The sequence below is a fragment of the Heterodontus francisci genome, chromosome 22 (assembly GCF_036365525.1).
Source record: "Heterodontus francisci isolate sHetFra1 chromosome 22, sHetFra1.hap1, whole genome shotgun sequence".
NCBI lineage: Eukaryota > Metazoa > Chordata > Chondrichthyes > Heterodontiformes > Heterodontidae > Heterodontus > Heterodontus francisci.
In genome coordinates, this window is record NC_090392.1 from 35,032,956 (window position 1) to 35,047,869 (window position 14,914).

Here is a 14,914-nt window from a genome sequence, read left to right on the forward strand (position 1 = left end):
AGCAAATGAAAGAATTTTTCAGTGAATCATTTGCAAAGTCAGAGTTAATGGCATTTGTGCTTTTCTTTCTTCTTGTTTTGCAACATACTGGCGCCTGAATCCAATTCATGTATATTCATGTTTATTGGGGAGACCAAACGCAGACTGGGTGACCGCTTTGCGGAATACGTCGGCTCAGTCCGCAAGCAGGACCCTGAGCTTCCGGTTGCTTGCCATTTCAAGACTGCCCACTGCTCTCATGCTCACATCTCTATCCTGGGATTGCCTCAGTGTTCCAGTGAACATCAACACAAGCTCGAAAAACAGCATCCCGTTGAACGATTAGTTTAGTTTGGTGATACAGCAGTGAAACAGGCCCTTCGGCCCACCGAGTCTGTGCTGACCATCGACCACCCATTTATACTAATCTGACACGAATTCCATATTCATACCACATCCCCACCTTCCCTATATTTCCCTACCACCTCCCTATACGAGGGGCAATTTATAATGGCCAATTAACCTATCAAGCAGCCAGTCTTTGGCATGTGGGAGGAAACCGGAGCACCCAGAGGAATCCCACGCAGACACAGGGAGAACTTGCAAACACCACGCAGGCAGTGCCCAGAATTGAAAGCGGGTCGCTGAAGCTGTGAGGCTGCGGTGTGAACCACTGCACACGAGAGCGTGCCGGACTGAATATTGAGTTCAATAATTCCAGAGCATGACGGGGCCCCCATTTTACTTTCATTTTTTGTTATTTTTCATTTTTACATTTTTTACATTTTTTTGTATGTTTATTTTATTTCATCTTAGTTTGTTCAGTTTGCTTACCCACTGTTTTTTTTTTCCTGTTTGTACTTGCTGCTGTTCAATTTTCAGTGCATTAACAGTCCTCTCTGTACTAATGCTTTGTCTTTCAACACACCATTAACATATTGTTTGCCTTTGCTCCATGACCTTCTGGTCAGCTATTCTGTGGCCTTGTCCAATCTACACCTTCTCCTTTGTTATCTCTTGCTCCACCCCCGCTTTACTTGCTTCTAACCTTTGACATTTCTAATATTTGCCAGTTCTGAAGAAGGGTCACTGAGCCGAAATGTTAACTCTGCCTCTGTCTCCACAGATGCTGCCAGTCGTGCTGAGTATTTCCAGAATTTCTTGTTTTTTTTCAGATTTCCAGCATCCACAGTATTTTGCTTTTATTCATGTATATTCTTCCTCAGTTCGATATGAAGGAGCGCTTTGATATTGAGCGGAGCCGCAGTGCATCTCATTTTCAACGCCACCTTGTTAGTGTTCCTGTTACTTGCCGAATGAAGAACAAAATAAAATAATAATTTGGCAGGTCTGCCTGTTTCCTTAGCTTCAGTTACAGAATCAGCCGTGTCCGTCTTTCAGGGAGGCAAAGTACTCCTAGCGGCTCTGCGTGACGCTGAATAGTTATGTTAATCTGCATCAATAAATCCAGGTATGTCTCTGTTACTGACTGAACAAAACGCTAATAAATCTGTGAGCGACTGTCATAACTTAAATAACTTTTTCCCCTCTGCGTGTCATGAACCTTCACCCCTTGTCATAATTGCGGCTGCATGTTAAGAGCTGGGTTATCAAGGTGCTTAAGACACCAAGAATCTGCTGCAGCAGTGGTTAAATTGAAAAGGATTTTTGCCCCTTTTACCCAAGAAGAAATGTTCAGGAGGAGCAATTTCCCCCAACTTGTTTCCACCGGAGATTCATCATTGCAACTCAAAGAAAGTTTCAGTCACTTGGCTGTTCTGTCAGAGCTGCTCGGAGGTTCAGTGACCCGGATATCATGTGCCTACGTTTTGCTGAGCCGGTGCTTGGTTGATGGGGAGATTTGGCCCGGGTTGTGCTATTTTACCTCCCCGAGATGGCCAGTAACCTGTTGATTGAGGCAGCAGACGCCACTTGCTGCTGACAGCGAGTAATTGGACAGTGCGGGTCAAAATATTGCATCGTGCCCCTGTCTCAACGACTGTGGAGCTGGTGAAAGTGAATTGCTGATGTGCTTTTGCCTCGTCTGAAATGAGACTAAGATTCGCTGTTACTTCGCAAGCTCGTGTTGCAGGTTTCTATTCTAATCTGAGCCAAATAAAGTGTCACTGCTCGGTTTTGAGGAACTTTCTGCAGCATCAGGACTAGAAAAAGGAGCGAGTGCAAGGCATTGTGCACACAATGTGCAAGAGAAAGAGGGCTTTGAGAAATTGTGTTGTGTTCATGGGGAATGTCAATGATTGAATATTTCTTGCGAAGAAGTTTGGGTTTGTTTTGAAAATGTTTCTGCCCGGTTTCGAACTGGGGACTTTTTGCGAGTGAGGCAAACGTGATCACCACTACACTACAGAAACTCAACACACTTGCAGCGCTGAGGAAGCTGCAAGTATTGTTAAACTATACAGTCTTAATCGATTTGTGGTGTTTGTTTCATTCAAATGCAATTCCACTGTGACATTTCGCAAGGCTGCAGAGGTATTGACCCAGCCATGGCCGATCAGCAGTGCACAACACATCGCCAGTCCATTCAGGCCATCGTACCATGGCAGTTTTATGAAAGACTTGCCATTTGGGCCCACTTCCTTAGCTCTGCTTTTCTTTGCCTCTCCTTTCATGCAATTATCCAATTCCCTTTTTTTAAAACTCTCCCTGAAGAAACTAAGTTTGTAAGAGGTGCAGCAGCTGCTGCAGTGTTCATGCACAGTGTGCCATCATTGACAAAGATTCCCTTCCCCAACCACACCAAGACATCCACTTGGGATACTTGCCAAGTTCTGGATTTCATTTCTCATTATTTACTGATTGCACTGACACATATTTGTGTTTTTAAACTCTTTATTTTGATCAAATGGGTCCTTATTTTGCTGAGATGCTACATACAATGTGATTACCCTCGCAGTAGAATGCGTAACAGAGGCAGTTATATAATGGGGGCGAAGCTCCACTGCAGCCATATAATGTCCTGGTTGGACCCCACCTGCAGTCCTCTGCATAGTCTGGGCATGCCAATTTATATAGTATACAAATTGGCCTTGGTATACAGGGCAGTTCAGATCCAGCAGAATGTTTGCAGAGTTCAAATGGTTAGATTAGGAAGCCATGTCCCCTCTTCCACAGAGACAGCTGTTGGTTTCCACCTGGTGCCTCACTTGTTTCTGAATTTCAAGGTGTAGAATGAAATCAAGCAACGTAACCCAAGTTTGCAATGCATTCCACGCAATCATCAAACACATCATTCCTGTCTTCCTCACCTTAGCTGCACAGCCCTCGAAACGTTGCAATCCATGTAACACAGTATTTGTTCCAGGTTTAGGCTTTCAGTAGGATTATAATAATATCTGTGCCCTCATCTTGAAATGAGATTCTCAGCAATATCCAACACAAATTGAATTGCATAGATGACAGGCAAATATAGGAAAACAGGTCAGTATGCAACACAATTCCATGGTGCCCATTTTCAGATGCACAATAGTCATCTTTTCCAGCAAATGAAAGAATTTTTCAGTGAATCATTTGCAAAGTCAGAGTTAATGGCATTTGTGCTTTTCTTTCTTCTTGTTTTGCAACATACTGGCGCCTGAATCCAATTCATGTATATTCATGTTTATTGGGGAGACCAAACGCAGACTGGGTGACCGCTTTGCGGAATACGTCGGCTCAGTCCGCAAGCAGGACCCTGAGCTTCCGGTTGCTTGCCATTTCAAGACTGCCCACTGCTCTCATGCTCACATCTCTATCCTGGGATTGCCTCAGTGTTCCAGTGAACATCAACACAAGCTCGAAAAACAGCATCCCGTTGAACGATTAGTTTAGTTTGGTGATACAGCAGTGAAACAGGCCCTTCGGCCCACCGAGTCTGTGCTGACCATCGACCACCCATTTATACTAATCTGACACGAATTCCATATTCATACCACATCCCCACCTTCCCTATATTTCCCTACCACCTCCCTATACGAGGGGCAATTTATAATGGCCAATTAACCTATCAAGCAGCCAGTCTTTGGCATGTGGGAGGAAACCGGAGCACCCAGAGGAATCCCACGCAGACACAGGGAGAACTTGCAAACACCACGCAGGCAGTGCCCAGAATTGAAAGCGGGTCGCTGAAGCTGTGAGGCTGCGGTGTGAACCACTGCACACGAGAGCGTGCCGGACTGAATATTGAGTTCAATAATTCCAGAGCATGACGGGGCCCCCATTTTACTTTCATTTTTTGTTATTTTTCATTTTTACATTTTTTACATTTTTTTGTATGTTTATTTTATTTCATCTTAGTTTGTTCAGTTTGCTTACCCACTGTTTTTTTTCCTGTTTGTACTTGCTGCTGTTCAATTTTCAGTGCATTAACAGTCCTCTCTGTACTAATGCTTTGTCTTTCAACACACCATTAACATATTGTTTGCCTTTGCTCCATGACCTTCTGGTCAGCTATTCTGTGGCCTTGTCCAATCTACACCTTCTCCTTTGTTATCTCTTGCTCCACCCCCGCTTTACTTGCTTCTAACCTTTGACATTTCTAATATTTGCCGGTTCTGAAGAAGGGTCACTGAGCCGAAATGTTAACTCTGCCTCTGTCTCCACAGATGCTGCCAGTCGTGCTGAGTATTTCCAGAATTTCTTGTTTTTTTTCAGATTTCCAGCATCCACAGTATTTTGCTTTTATTCATGTATATTCTTCCTCAGTTCGATATGAAGGAGCGCTTTGATATTGAGCGGAGCCGCAGTGCATCTCATTTTCAACGCCACCTTGTTAGTGTTCCTGTTACTTGCCGAATGAAGAACAAAATAAAATAATAATTTGGCAGGTCTGCCTGTTTCCTTAGCTTCAGTTACAGAATCAGCCGTGTCCGTCTTTCAGGGAGGCAAAGTACTCCTAGCGGCTCTGCGTGACGCTGAATAGTTATGTTAATCTGCATCAATAAATCCAGGTATGTCTCTGTTACTGACTGAACAAAACGCTAATAAATCTGTGAGCGACTGTCATAACTTAAATAACTTTTTCCCCTCTGCGTGTCATGAACCTTCACCCCTTGTCATAATTGTGGCTGCATGTTAAGAGCTGGGTTATCAAGGTGCTTAAGACACCAAGAATCTGCTGCAGCAGTGGTTAAATTGAAAAGGATTTTTGCCCCTTTTACCCAAGAAGAAATGTTCAGGAGGAGCAATTTCCCCCAACTTGTTTCCACCGGAGATTCATCATTGCAACTCAAAGAAAGTTTCAGTCACTTGGCTGTTCTGTCAGAGCTGCTCGGAGGTTCAGTGACCCGGATATCATGTGCCTACGTTTTGCTGAGCCGGTGCTTGGTTGATGGGGAGATTTGGCCCGGGTTGTGCTATTTTACCTCCCCGAGATGGCCAGTAACCTGTTGATTGAGGCAGCAGACGCCACTTGCTGCTGACAGCGAGTAATTGGACAGTGCGGGTCAAAATATTGCAGCGTGCCCCTGTCTCAACGACTGTGGAGCTGGTGAAAGTGAATTGCTGATGTGCTTTTGCCTCGTCTGAAATGAGACTAAGATTCGCTCTTACTTCGCAAGCTCGTGTTGCAGGTTTCTATTCTAATCTGAGCCAAATAAAGTGTCACTGCTCGGTTTTGAGGAACTTTCTGCAGCATCAGGACTAGAAAAAGGAGCGAGTGCAAGGCATTGTGCACACAATGTGCAAGAGAAAGAGGGCTTTGAGAAATTGTGTTGTGTTCATGGGGAATGTCAATGATTGAATATTTCTTGCGAAGAAGTTTGGGTTTGTTTTGAAAATGTTTCTGCCCGGTTTCGAACTGGGGACTTTTTGCGAGTGAGGCAAACGTGATCACCACTACACTACAGAAACTCAACACACTTACAGCGCTGAGGAAGCTGCAAGTATTGTTAAACTATACAGTCTTAATCGATTTGTGGTGTTTGTTTCATTCAAATGCAATTCCACTGTGACATTTCGCAAGGCTGCAGAGGTATTGACCCAGCCATGGCCGATCAGCAGTGCACAACACATCGCCAGTCCATTCAGGCCATCGTACCATGGCAGTTTTATGAAAGACTTGCCATTTGGGCCCACTTCCTTAGCTCTGCTTTTCTTTGCCTCTCCTTTCATGCAATTATCCAATTCCCTTTTTTTAAAACTCTCCCTGAAGAAACTAAGTTTGTAAGAGGTGCAGCAGCTGCTGCAGTGTTCATGCACAGTGTGCCATCATTGACAAAGATTCCCTTCCCCAACCACACCAAGACATCCACTTGGGATACTTGCCAAGTTCTGGATTTCATTTCTCATTATTTACTGATTGCACTGACACATATTTGTGTTTTTAAACTCTTTATTTTGATCAAATGGGTCCTTATTTTGCTGAGATGCTACATACAATGTGATTACCCTCGCAGTAGAATGCGTAACAGAGGCAGTTATATAATGGGGGCGAAGCTCCACTGCAGCCATATAATGTCCTGGTTGGACCCCACCTGCAGTCCTCTGCATAGTCTGGGCATGCCAATTTATATAGTATACAAATTGGCCTTGGTATACAGGGCAGTTCAGATCCAGCAGAATGTTTGCAGAGTTCAAATGGTTAGATTAGGAAGCCATGTCCCCTCTTCCACAGAGACAGCTGTTGGTTTCCACCTGGTGCCTCACTTGTTTCTGAATTTCAAGGTGTAGAATGAAATCAAGCAACGTAACCCAAGTTTGCAATGCATTCCACGCAATCATCAAACACATCATTCCTGTCTTCCTCACCTTAGCTGCACAGCCCTCGAAACGTTGCAATCCATGTAACACAGTATTTGTTCCAGGTTTAGGCTTTCAGTAGGATTATAATAATATCTGTGCCCTCATCTTGAAATGAGATTCTCAGCAATATCCAACACAAATTGAATTGCATAGATGACAGGCAAATATAGGAAAACAGGTCAGTATGCAACACAATTCCATGGTGCCCATTTTCAGATGCACAATAGTCATCTTTTCCAGCAAATGAAAGAATTTTTCAGTGAATCATTTGCAAAGTCAGAGTTAATGGCATTTGTGCTTTTCTTTCTTCTTGTTTTGCAACATACTGGCGCCTAAATCCAATTCATGTATATTCATGTTTATTGGGGAGACCAAACGCAGACTGGGTGACCGCTTTGCGGAATACGTCGGCTCAGTCCGCAAGCAGGACCCTGAGCTTCCGGTTGCTTGCCATTTCAGACTGCCCACTGATCTCATGCTCACATCTCTATCCTGGGATTGCCTCAGTGTTCCAGTGAACATCAACACAAGCTCGAAAAACAGCATCCCGTTGACCGATTAGTTTAGTTTGGTGATACAGCAGTGAAACAGGCCCTTCGGCCCACCGAGTCTGTGCTGACCATCGACCACCCATTTATACTAATCCGACACGAATTCCATATTCCTACCACATCCCCACCTTCCCTATATTTCCCTACCACCTCCCTATACGAGGGGCAATTTATAATGGCCAATTAACCTATCAACCGGCCAGTCTTTGGCATGTGGGAGGAAACCGGAGCACCCAGAGGAATCCCAGGCAGACACAGGGAGAACTTGCAAATACCACGCAGGCAGTGCCCAGAATTGAAAGCGGGTCGCTGAAGCTGTGAGGCTGCGGTGTGAACCACTGCACACGAGAGCGTGCCGGACTGAATATTGAGTTCAATAGTTCCAGAGCATGACGGGGCCCCCATTTTACTTTCATTTTTTGTTATTTTTCATTTTTACATTATTTACATTTTTTTGTATGTTTATTTTATTTCATCTTAGTTTGTTCAGTTTGCTTACCCACTGTTTTTTTTCCTGTTTGTACTTGCTGCTGTTCAATTTTCAGTCCATTAACAGTCCTCTCTGTACTAATGCTTTGTCTTTCAACACACCATTAACATATTGTTTGCCTTTGCTCCATGACCTTCTGGTCAGCTATTCTGTGGCCTTGTCCAATCTACACCTTCTCCTTTGTTATCTCTTGCTCCACCCCCGCTTTACTTGCTTCTAACCTTTGACATTTCTAATATTTGCCAGTTCTGAAGAAGGGTCACTGAGCCGAAATGTTAACTCTGCTTCTGTCTTCACAGATGCTGCCAGTCGTGCTGAGTATAACCAGAATTTCTTGTTTTTTTTCAGATTTCCAGCATCCACAGTATTTTGCTTTTATTCATGTATATTCTTCCTCAGTTCAATATGAAGGAGCGCTTTGATATTGAGCGGAGCCGCAGTGCATCTCATTTTCAACGCCACCTTGTTAGTGTTCCTGTTACTTGCCGAATGAAGAACAAAATAAAATGATAATTTGGCAGGTCTGCCTGTTTCCTTAGCTTCAGTTACAGAATCAGCTGTGTCCGTCTTTAAGGGAGGCAAAGTACTCCTCGCTGCTCTGCGTGACGCTGAATAGTTATGTTAATCTGCATCAATAAATCAATAAATCCAGGTATGTCTCTGTTACAGACTGAACAAAACGCTAATAAATCTGTGAGCGACTGTCATAACTTAAATAACTTTTTCCCCTCTGCATGTCATGAACCTTTACCCCTTGTCATAATTGCGGCTGCATGTTCAGAGCTGGGTTATCAAGGTGCTGAAGACACCAAGAATCTTCTGCAGCAGTGGTTAAATTGAAAAGGATTTTTGCCCCTTTTACCCAAGAAGAAATGTTCAGGAGGAGCAATTTCCCCCAACTTGTTTCCACAGGAGATTCATCATTGCAACTCAAAGAAAGTTTCAGTCACTTGGGTGTTCTGTCAGAGCTGCTCGGAGGTTCAGTGACCCGGATATCATGTGCCTACAATTTGCTGAGCCGGTGCTTGGTTGATGGGGAGATTTGGCCCGGGTTGTGCTATTTTACCTCCCCGAGATGGCCAGTAACCTGTTGATTGAGGCAGCAGACGCCACTTGCTGCTGACAGCGAGTAATTGGACAGTGCGGGTCAAAATATTGCAGCGTGCCCCTGTCTCAACGACTGTGGAGCTGGTGAAAGTGAATTGCGGATGTGCTTTTGCCTCGTCTGAAATGAGACTAAGATTCGCTGTTCCTTCGCAAGCTCGTGTTGCAGGTTTCTATTCTAATCTGAGCCAAATAAAGTGTCACTGCTCGGTTTTGAGGAACTTTCTGCAGCATCAGGAGCGAGTGCAAGGCATTGTGCACACAATGTGCAAGAGAAAGAGGGCTTTGAGAAATTGTGTTGTGTTCATGGGGAATGTCAATGATTGCATATTTCTTGCGAAGAAGTTTGGGTTCTTTTTGAAAATGTTTCTGCCCAGTTTTGAACTGGGGACCTTTTGCGTGTGAGGCAAACGTGATCACCACTACACTACAGAAACTCAACACACTTAAAGCGCTGAGGAAGCTGCAAGTATTGTTAAACTATACAGTCTTAATCGATTTGTGGTGCTTGTTTCATTCAAATGCAATTCCACTGTGACATTTCGCAAGGCTGCAGAGGTATTGACCCAGCCATGGACGATCAGCAGTGCACAACACATCGCCAGTCCATTCAGGCCATCGGACCATGGCAGTTTTATGAAAGACTTGCCATTTGGGCCCACTTCCTTCGCTCTGCTTTTCTTTGCCTCTCCTTTCATGCAATTATCCAATTCCCTTTTTTTAAAACTCTCCCTTAAGAAACTAAGTTTGTAAGAGGTGCAGCAGCTGCTGCTGTGTTCATGCACAGTGTGCCATCATTGACAAAGATTCCCTTCCCCAACCACACCAAGACATCCACTTGGGATACTTGCCAAGTTCTGGATTTCATTTCTCATTATTTACTGATTGCACTGACACATATTTGTGTTTTTAAACTCTTTATTTTGATCAAATGAGTCCTTATTTTGCTGAGATGCTACATACAATGTGATTACCCTCGCAGTAGAATGCGTAACAGAGGCAGTTATATAATGGGGGCGAAGCTTCACTGCAGCTATATAATGTCCTGGTTGGACCCCACCTGGAGTCCTCTGCATAGTCTGGGCATGCCAATTTATATAGTATACAAATTGGCCTTGGTATACAGGGCAGTTCAGATCCAGCAGAATGTTTGCAGAGTTCAAATGGTTAGATTAGGAAGCCATGTCCCCTCTTCCACAGAGACAGCTGTTGGTTTCCACCTGGTGCCTCACTTGTTTCTGAATTTCAAGGTGTAGAATGAAATCAAGCAACGTAACCCAAGTTTGCAATGCATTCCACGCAATCATCAAACACATCATTCCTGTCTTCCTCACCTTAGCTGCACAGCCCTCGAAACGTTGCAATCCATGTAACACAGTATTTGTTCCAGGTTTAGGCTTTCAGTAGGATTATAATAATATCTGTGCCCTCATCTTGAAATGAGATTCTCAGCAATATCCAACACAAATTGAATTGCATAGATGACAGGCAAATATAGGAAAACAGGTCAGTATGCAACACAATTCCATGGTGCCCATTTTCAGATGCACAATAGTCATCTTTTCCAGCAAATGAAAGAATTTTTCAGTGAATCATTTGCAAAGTCAGAGTTAATGGCATTTGTGCTTTTCTTTCTTCTTGTTTTGCAACATACTGGCGCCTGAATCCAATTCATGTATATTCATGTTTATTGGGGAGACCAAACGCAGACTGGGTGACCGCTTTGCGGAATACGTCGGCTCAGTCCGCAAGCAGGACCCTGAGCTTCCGGTTGCTTGCCATTTCAAGACTGCCCACTGCTCTCATGCTCACATCTCTATCCTGGGATTGCCTCAGTGTTCCAGTGAACATCAACACAAGCTCGAAAAACAGCATCCCGTTGAACGATTAGTTTAGTTTGGTGATACAGCAGTGAAACAGGCCCTTCGGCCCACCGAGTCTGTGCTGACCATCGACCACCCATTTATACTAATCTGACACGAATTCCATATTCATACCACATCCCCACCTTCCCTATATTTCCCTACCACCTCCCTATACGAGGGGCAATTTATAATGGCCAATTAACCTATCAAGCAGCCAGTCTTTGGCATGTGGGAGGAAACCGGAGCACCCAGAGGAATCCCACGCAGACACAGGGAGAACTTGCAAACACCACGCAGGCAGTGCCCAGAATTGAAAGCGGGTCGCTGAAGCTGTGAGGCTGCGGTGTGAACCACTGCACACGAGAGCGTGCCGGACTGAATATTGAGTTCAATAATTCCAGAGCATGACGGGGCCCCCATTTTACTTTCATTTTTTGTTATTTTTCATTTTTACATTTTTTACATTTTTTTGTATGTTTATTTTATTTCATCTTAGTTTGTTCAGTTTGCTTACCCACTGTTTTTTTTTTCCTGTTTGTACTTGCTGCTGTTCAATTTTCAGTGCATTAACAGTCCTCTCTGTACTAATGCTTTGTCTTTCAACACACCATTAACATATTGTTTGCCTTTGCTCCATGACCTTCTGGTCAGCTATTCTGTGGCCTTGTCCAATCTACACCTTCTCCTTTGTTATCTCTTGCTCCACCCCCGCTTTACTTGCTTCTAACCTTTGACATTTCTAATATTTGCCGGTTCTGAAGAAGGGTCACTGAGCCGAAATGTTAACTCTGCCTCTGTCTCCACAGATGCTGCCAGTCGTGCTGAGTATTTCCAGAATTTCTTGTTTTTTTTCAGATTTCCAGCATCCACAGTATTTTGCTTTTATTCATGTATATTCTTCCTCAGTTCGATATGAAGGAGGGCTTTGATATTGAGCGGAGCCGCAGTGCATCTCATTTTCAACGCCACCTTGTTAGTGTTCCTGTTACTTGCCGAATGAAGAACAAAATAAAATAATAATTTGGCAGGTCTGCCTGTTTCCTTAGCTTCAGTTACAGAATCAGCCGTGTCCGTCTTTCAGGGAGGCAAAGTACTCCTAGCGGCTCTGCGTGACGCTGAATAGTTATGTTAATCTGCATCAATAAATCCAGGTATGTCTCTGTTACTGACTGAACAAAACGCTAATAAATCTGTGAGCGACTGTCATAACTTAAATAACTTTTTCCCCTCTGCGTGTCATGAACCTTCACCCCTTGTCATAATTGCGGCTGCATGTTAAGAGCTGGGTTATCAAGGTGCTTAAGACACCAAGAATCTGCTGCAGCAGTGGTTAAATTGAAAAGGATTTTTGCCCCTTTTACCCAAGAAGAAATGTTCAGGAGGAGCAATTTCCCCCAACTTGTTTCCACCGGAGATTCATCATTGCAACTCAAAGAAAGTTTCAGTCACTTGGCTGTTCTGTCAGAGCTGCTCGGAGGTTCAGTGACCCGGATATCATGTGCCTACGTTTTGCTGAGCCGGTGCTTGGTTGATGGGGAGATTTGGCCCGGGTTGTGCTATTTTACCTCCCCGAGATGGCCAGTAACCTGTTGATTGAGGCAGCAGACGCCACTTGCTGCTGACAGCGAGTAATTGGACAGTGCGGGTCAAAATATTGCAGCGTGCCCCTGTCTCAACGACTGTGGAGCTGGTGAAAGTGAATTGCTGATGTGCTTTTGCCTCGTCTGAAATGAGACTAAGATTCGCTGTTACTTCGCAAGCACGTGTTGCAGGTTTCTATTCTAATCTGAGCCAAATAAAGTGTCACTGCTCGGTTTTGAGGAACTTTCTGCAGCATCAGGACTAGAAAAAGGAGCGAGTGCAAGGCATTGTGCACACAATGTGCAAGAGAAAGAGGGCTTTGAGAAATTGTGTTGTGTTCATGGGGAATGTCAATGATTGAATATTTCTTGCGAAGAAGTTTGGGTTTGTTTTGAAAATGTTTCTGCCCGGTTTTGAACTGGGGACTTTTTGCGAGTGAGGCAAACGTGATCACCACTACACTACAGAAACTCAACACACTTGCAGCGCTGAGGAAGCTGCAAGTATTGTTAAACTATACAGTCTTAATCGATTTGTGGTGTTTGTTTCATTCAAATGCAATTCCACTGTGACATTTCGCAAGGCTGCAGAGGTATTGACCCAGCCATGGCCGATCAGCAGTGCACAACACATCGCCAGTCCATTCAGGCCATCGTACCATGGCAGTTTTATGAAAGACTTGCCATTTGGGCCCACTTCCTTAGCTCTGCTTTTCTTTGCCTCTCCTTTCATGCAATTATCCAATTCCCTTTTTTTAAAACTCTCCCTGAAGAAACTAAGTTTGTAAGAGGTGCAGCAGCTGCTGCAGTGTTCATGCACAGTGTGCCATCATTGACAAAGATTCCCTTCCCCAACCACACCAAGACATCCACTTGGGATACTTGCCAAGTTCTGGATTTCATTTCTCATTATTTACTGATTGCACTGACACATATTTGTGTTTTTAAACTCTTTATTTTGATCAAATGGGTCCTTATTTTGCTGAGATGCTACATACAATGTGATTACCCTCGCAGTAGAATGCGTAACAGAGGCAGTTATATAATGGGGGCGAAGCTCCACTGCAGCCATATAATGTCCTGGTTGGACCCCACCTGCAGTCCTCTGCATAGTCTGGGCATGCCAATTTATATAGTATACAAATTGGCCTTGGTATACAGGGCAGTTCAGATCCAGCAGAATGTTTGCAGAGTTCAAATGGTTAGATTAGGAAGCCATGTCCCCTCTTCCACAGAGACAGCTGTTGGTTTCCACCTGGTGCCTCACTTGTTTCTGAATTTCAAGGTGTAGAATGAAATCAAGCAACGTAACCCAAGTTTGCAATGCATTCCACGCAATCATCAAACACATCATTCCTGTCTTCCTCACCTTAGCTGCACAGCCCTCGAAACGTTGCAATCCATGTAACACAGTATTTGTTCCAGGTTTAGGCTTTCAGTAGGATTATAATAATATCTGTGCCCTCATCTTGAAATGAGATTCTCAGCAATATCCAACACAAATTGAATTGCATAGATGACAGGCAAATATAGGAAAACAGGTCAGTATGCAACACAATTCCATGGTGCCCATTTTCAGATGCACAATAGTCATCTTTTCCAGCAAATGAAAGAATTTTTCAGTGAATCATTTGCAAAGTCAGAGTTAATGGCATTTGTGCTTTTCTTTCTTCTTGTTTTGCAACATACTGGCGCCTGAATCCAATTCATGTATATTCATGTTTATTGGGGAGACCAAACGCAGACTGGGTGACCGCTTTGCGGAATACGTCGGCTCAGTCCGCAAGCAGGACCCTGAGCTTCCGGTTGCTTGCCATTTCAAGACTGCCCACTGCTCTCATGCTCACATCTCTATCCTGGGATTGCCTCAGTGTTCCAGTGAACATCAACACAAGCTCGAAAAACAGCATCCCGTTGAACGATTAGTTTAGTTTGGTGATACAGCAGTGAAACAGGCCCTTCGGCCCACCGAGTCTGTGCTGACCATCGACCACCCATTTATACTAATCTGACACGAATTCCATATTCATACCACATCCCCACCTTCCCTATATTTCCCTACCACCTCCCTATACGAGGGGCAATTTATAATGGCCAATTAACCTATCAAGCAGCCAGTCTTTGGCATGTGGGAGGAAACCGGAGCACCCAGAGGAATCCCACGCAGACACAGGGAGAACTTGCAAACACCACGCAGGCAGTGCCCAGAATTGAAAGCGGGTCGCTGAAGCTGTGAGGCTGCGGTGTGAACCACTGCACACGAGAGCGTGCCGGACTGAATATTGAGTTCAATAATTCCAGAGCATGACGGGGCCCCCATTTTACTTTCATTTTTTGTTATTTTTCATTTTTACATTTTTTACATTTTTTTGTATGTTTATTTTATTTCATCTTAGTTTGTTCAGTTTGCTTACCCACTGTTTTTTTTTTCCTGTTTGTACTTGCTGCTGTTCAATTTTCAGTGCATTAACAGTCCTCTCTGTACTAATGCTTTGTCTTTCAACACACCATTAACATATTGTTTGCCTTTGCTCCATGACCTTCTGGTCAGCTATTCTGTGGCCTTGTCCAATCTACACCTTCTCCTTTGTTATCTCTTGCTCC

The 14,914-nt window shown here is 44.0% G+C and overlaps 4 non-coding genes across 4 annotated transcripts; all 4 read right to left on the reverse strand.

Annotated features, from left to right (window-relative positions):
* Positions 1–2,278: 2,278 nt before the first annotated feature.
* On the reverse strand, positions 2,279–2,351 carry trnav-cac (transfer RNA valine (anticodon CAC)). Its single transcript has one exon. It is a non-coding gene; the product is annotated as a tRNA-Val (tRNA).
* A 3,405-nt stretch (positions 2,352–5,756) lies between these two features.
* trnav-cac (transfer RNA valine (anticodon CAC)) lies at positions 5,757–5,829 on the reverse strand. Its single transcript has one exon. It is a non-coding gene; the product is annotated as a tRNA-Val (tRNA).
* A 3,400-nt stretch (positions 5,830–9,229) lies between these two features.
* trnav-cac (transfer RNA valine (anticodon CAC)) lies at positions 9,230–9,302 on the reverse strand. Its single transcript has one exon. It is a non-coding gene; the product is annotated as a tRNA-Val (tRNA).
* Positions 9,303–12,709: 3,407 nt separating this feature from the next.
* trnav-cac (transfer RNA valine (anticodon CAC)) lies at positions 12,710–12,782 on the reverse strand. The gene has a single exon. It is a non-coding gene; the product is annotated as a tRNA-Val (tRNA).
* Between the last annotated feature and the right edge of the window lie 2,132 nt (positions 12,783–14,914).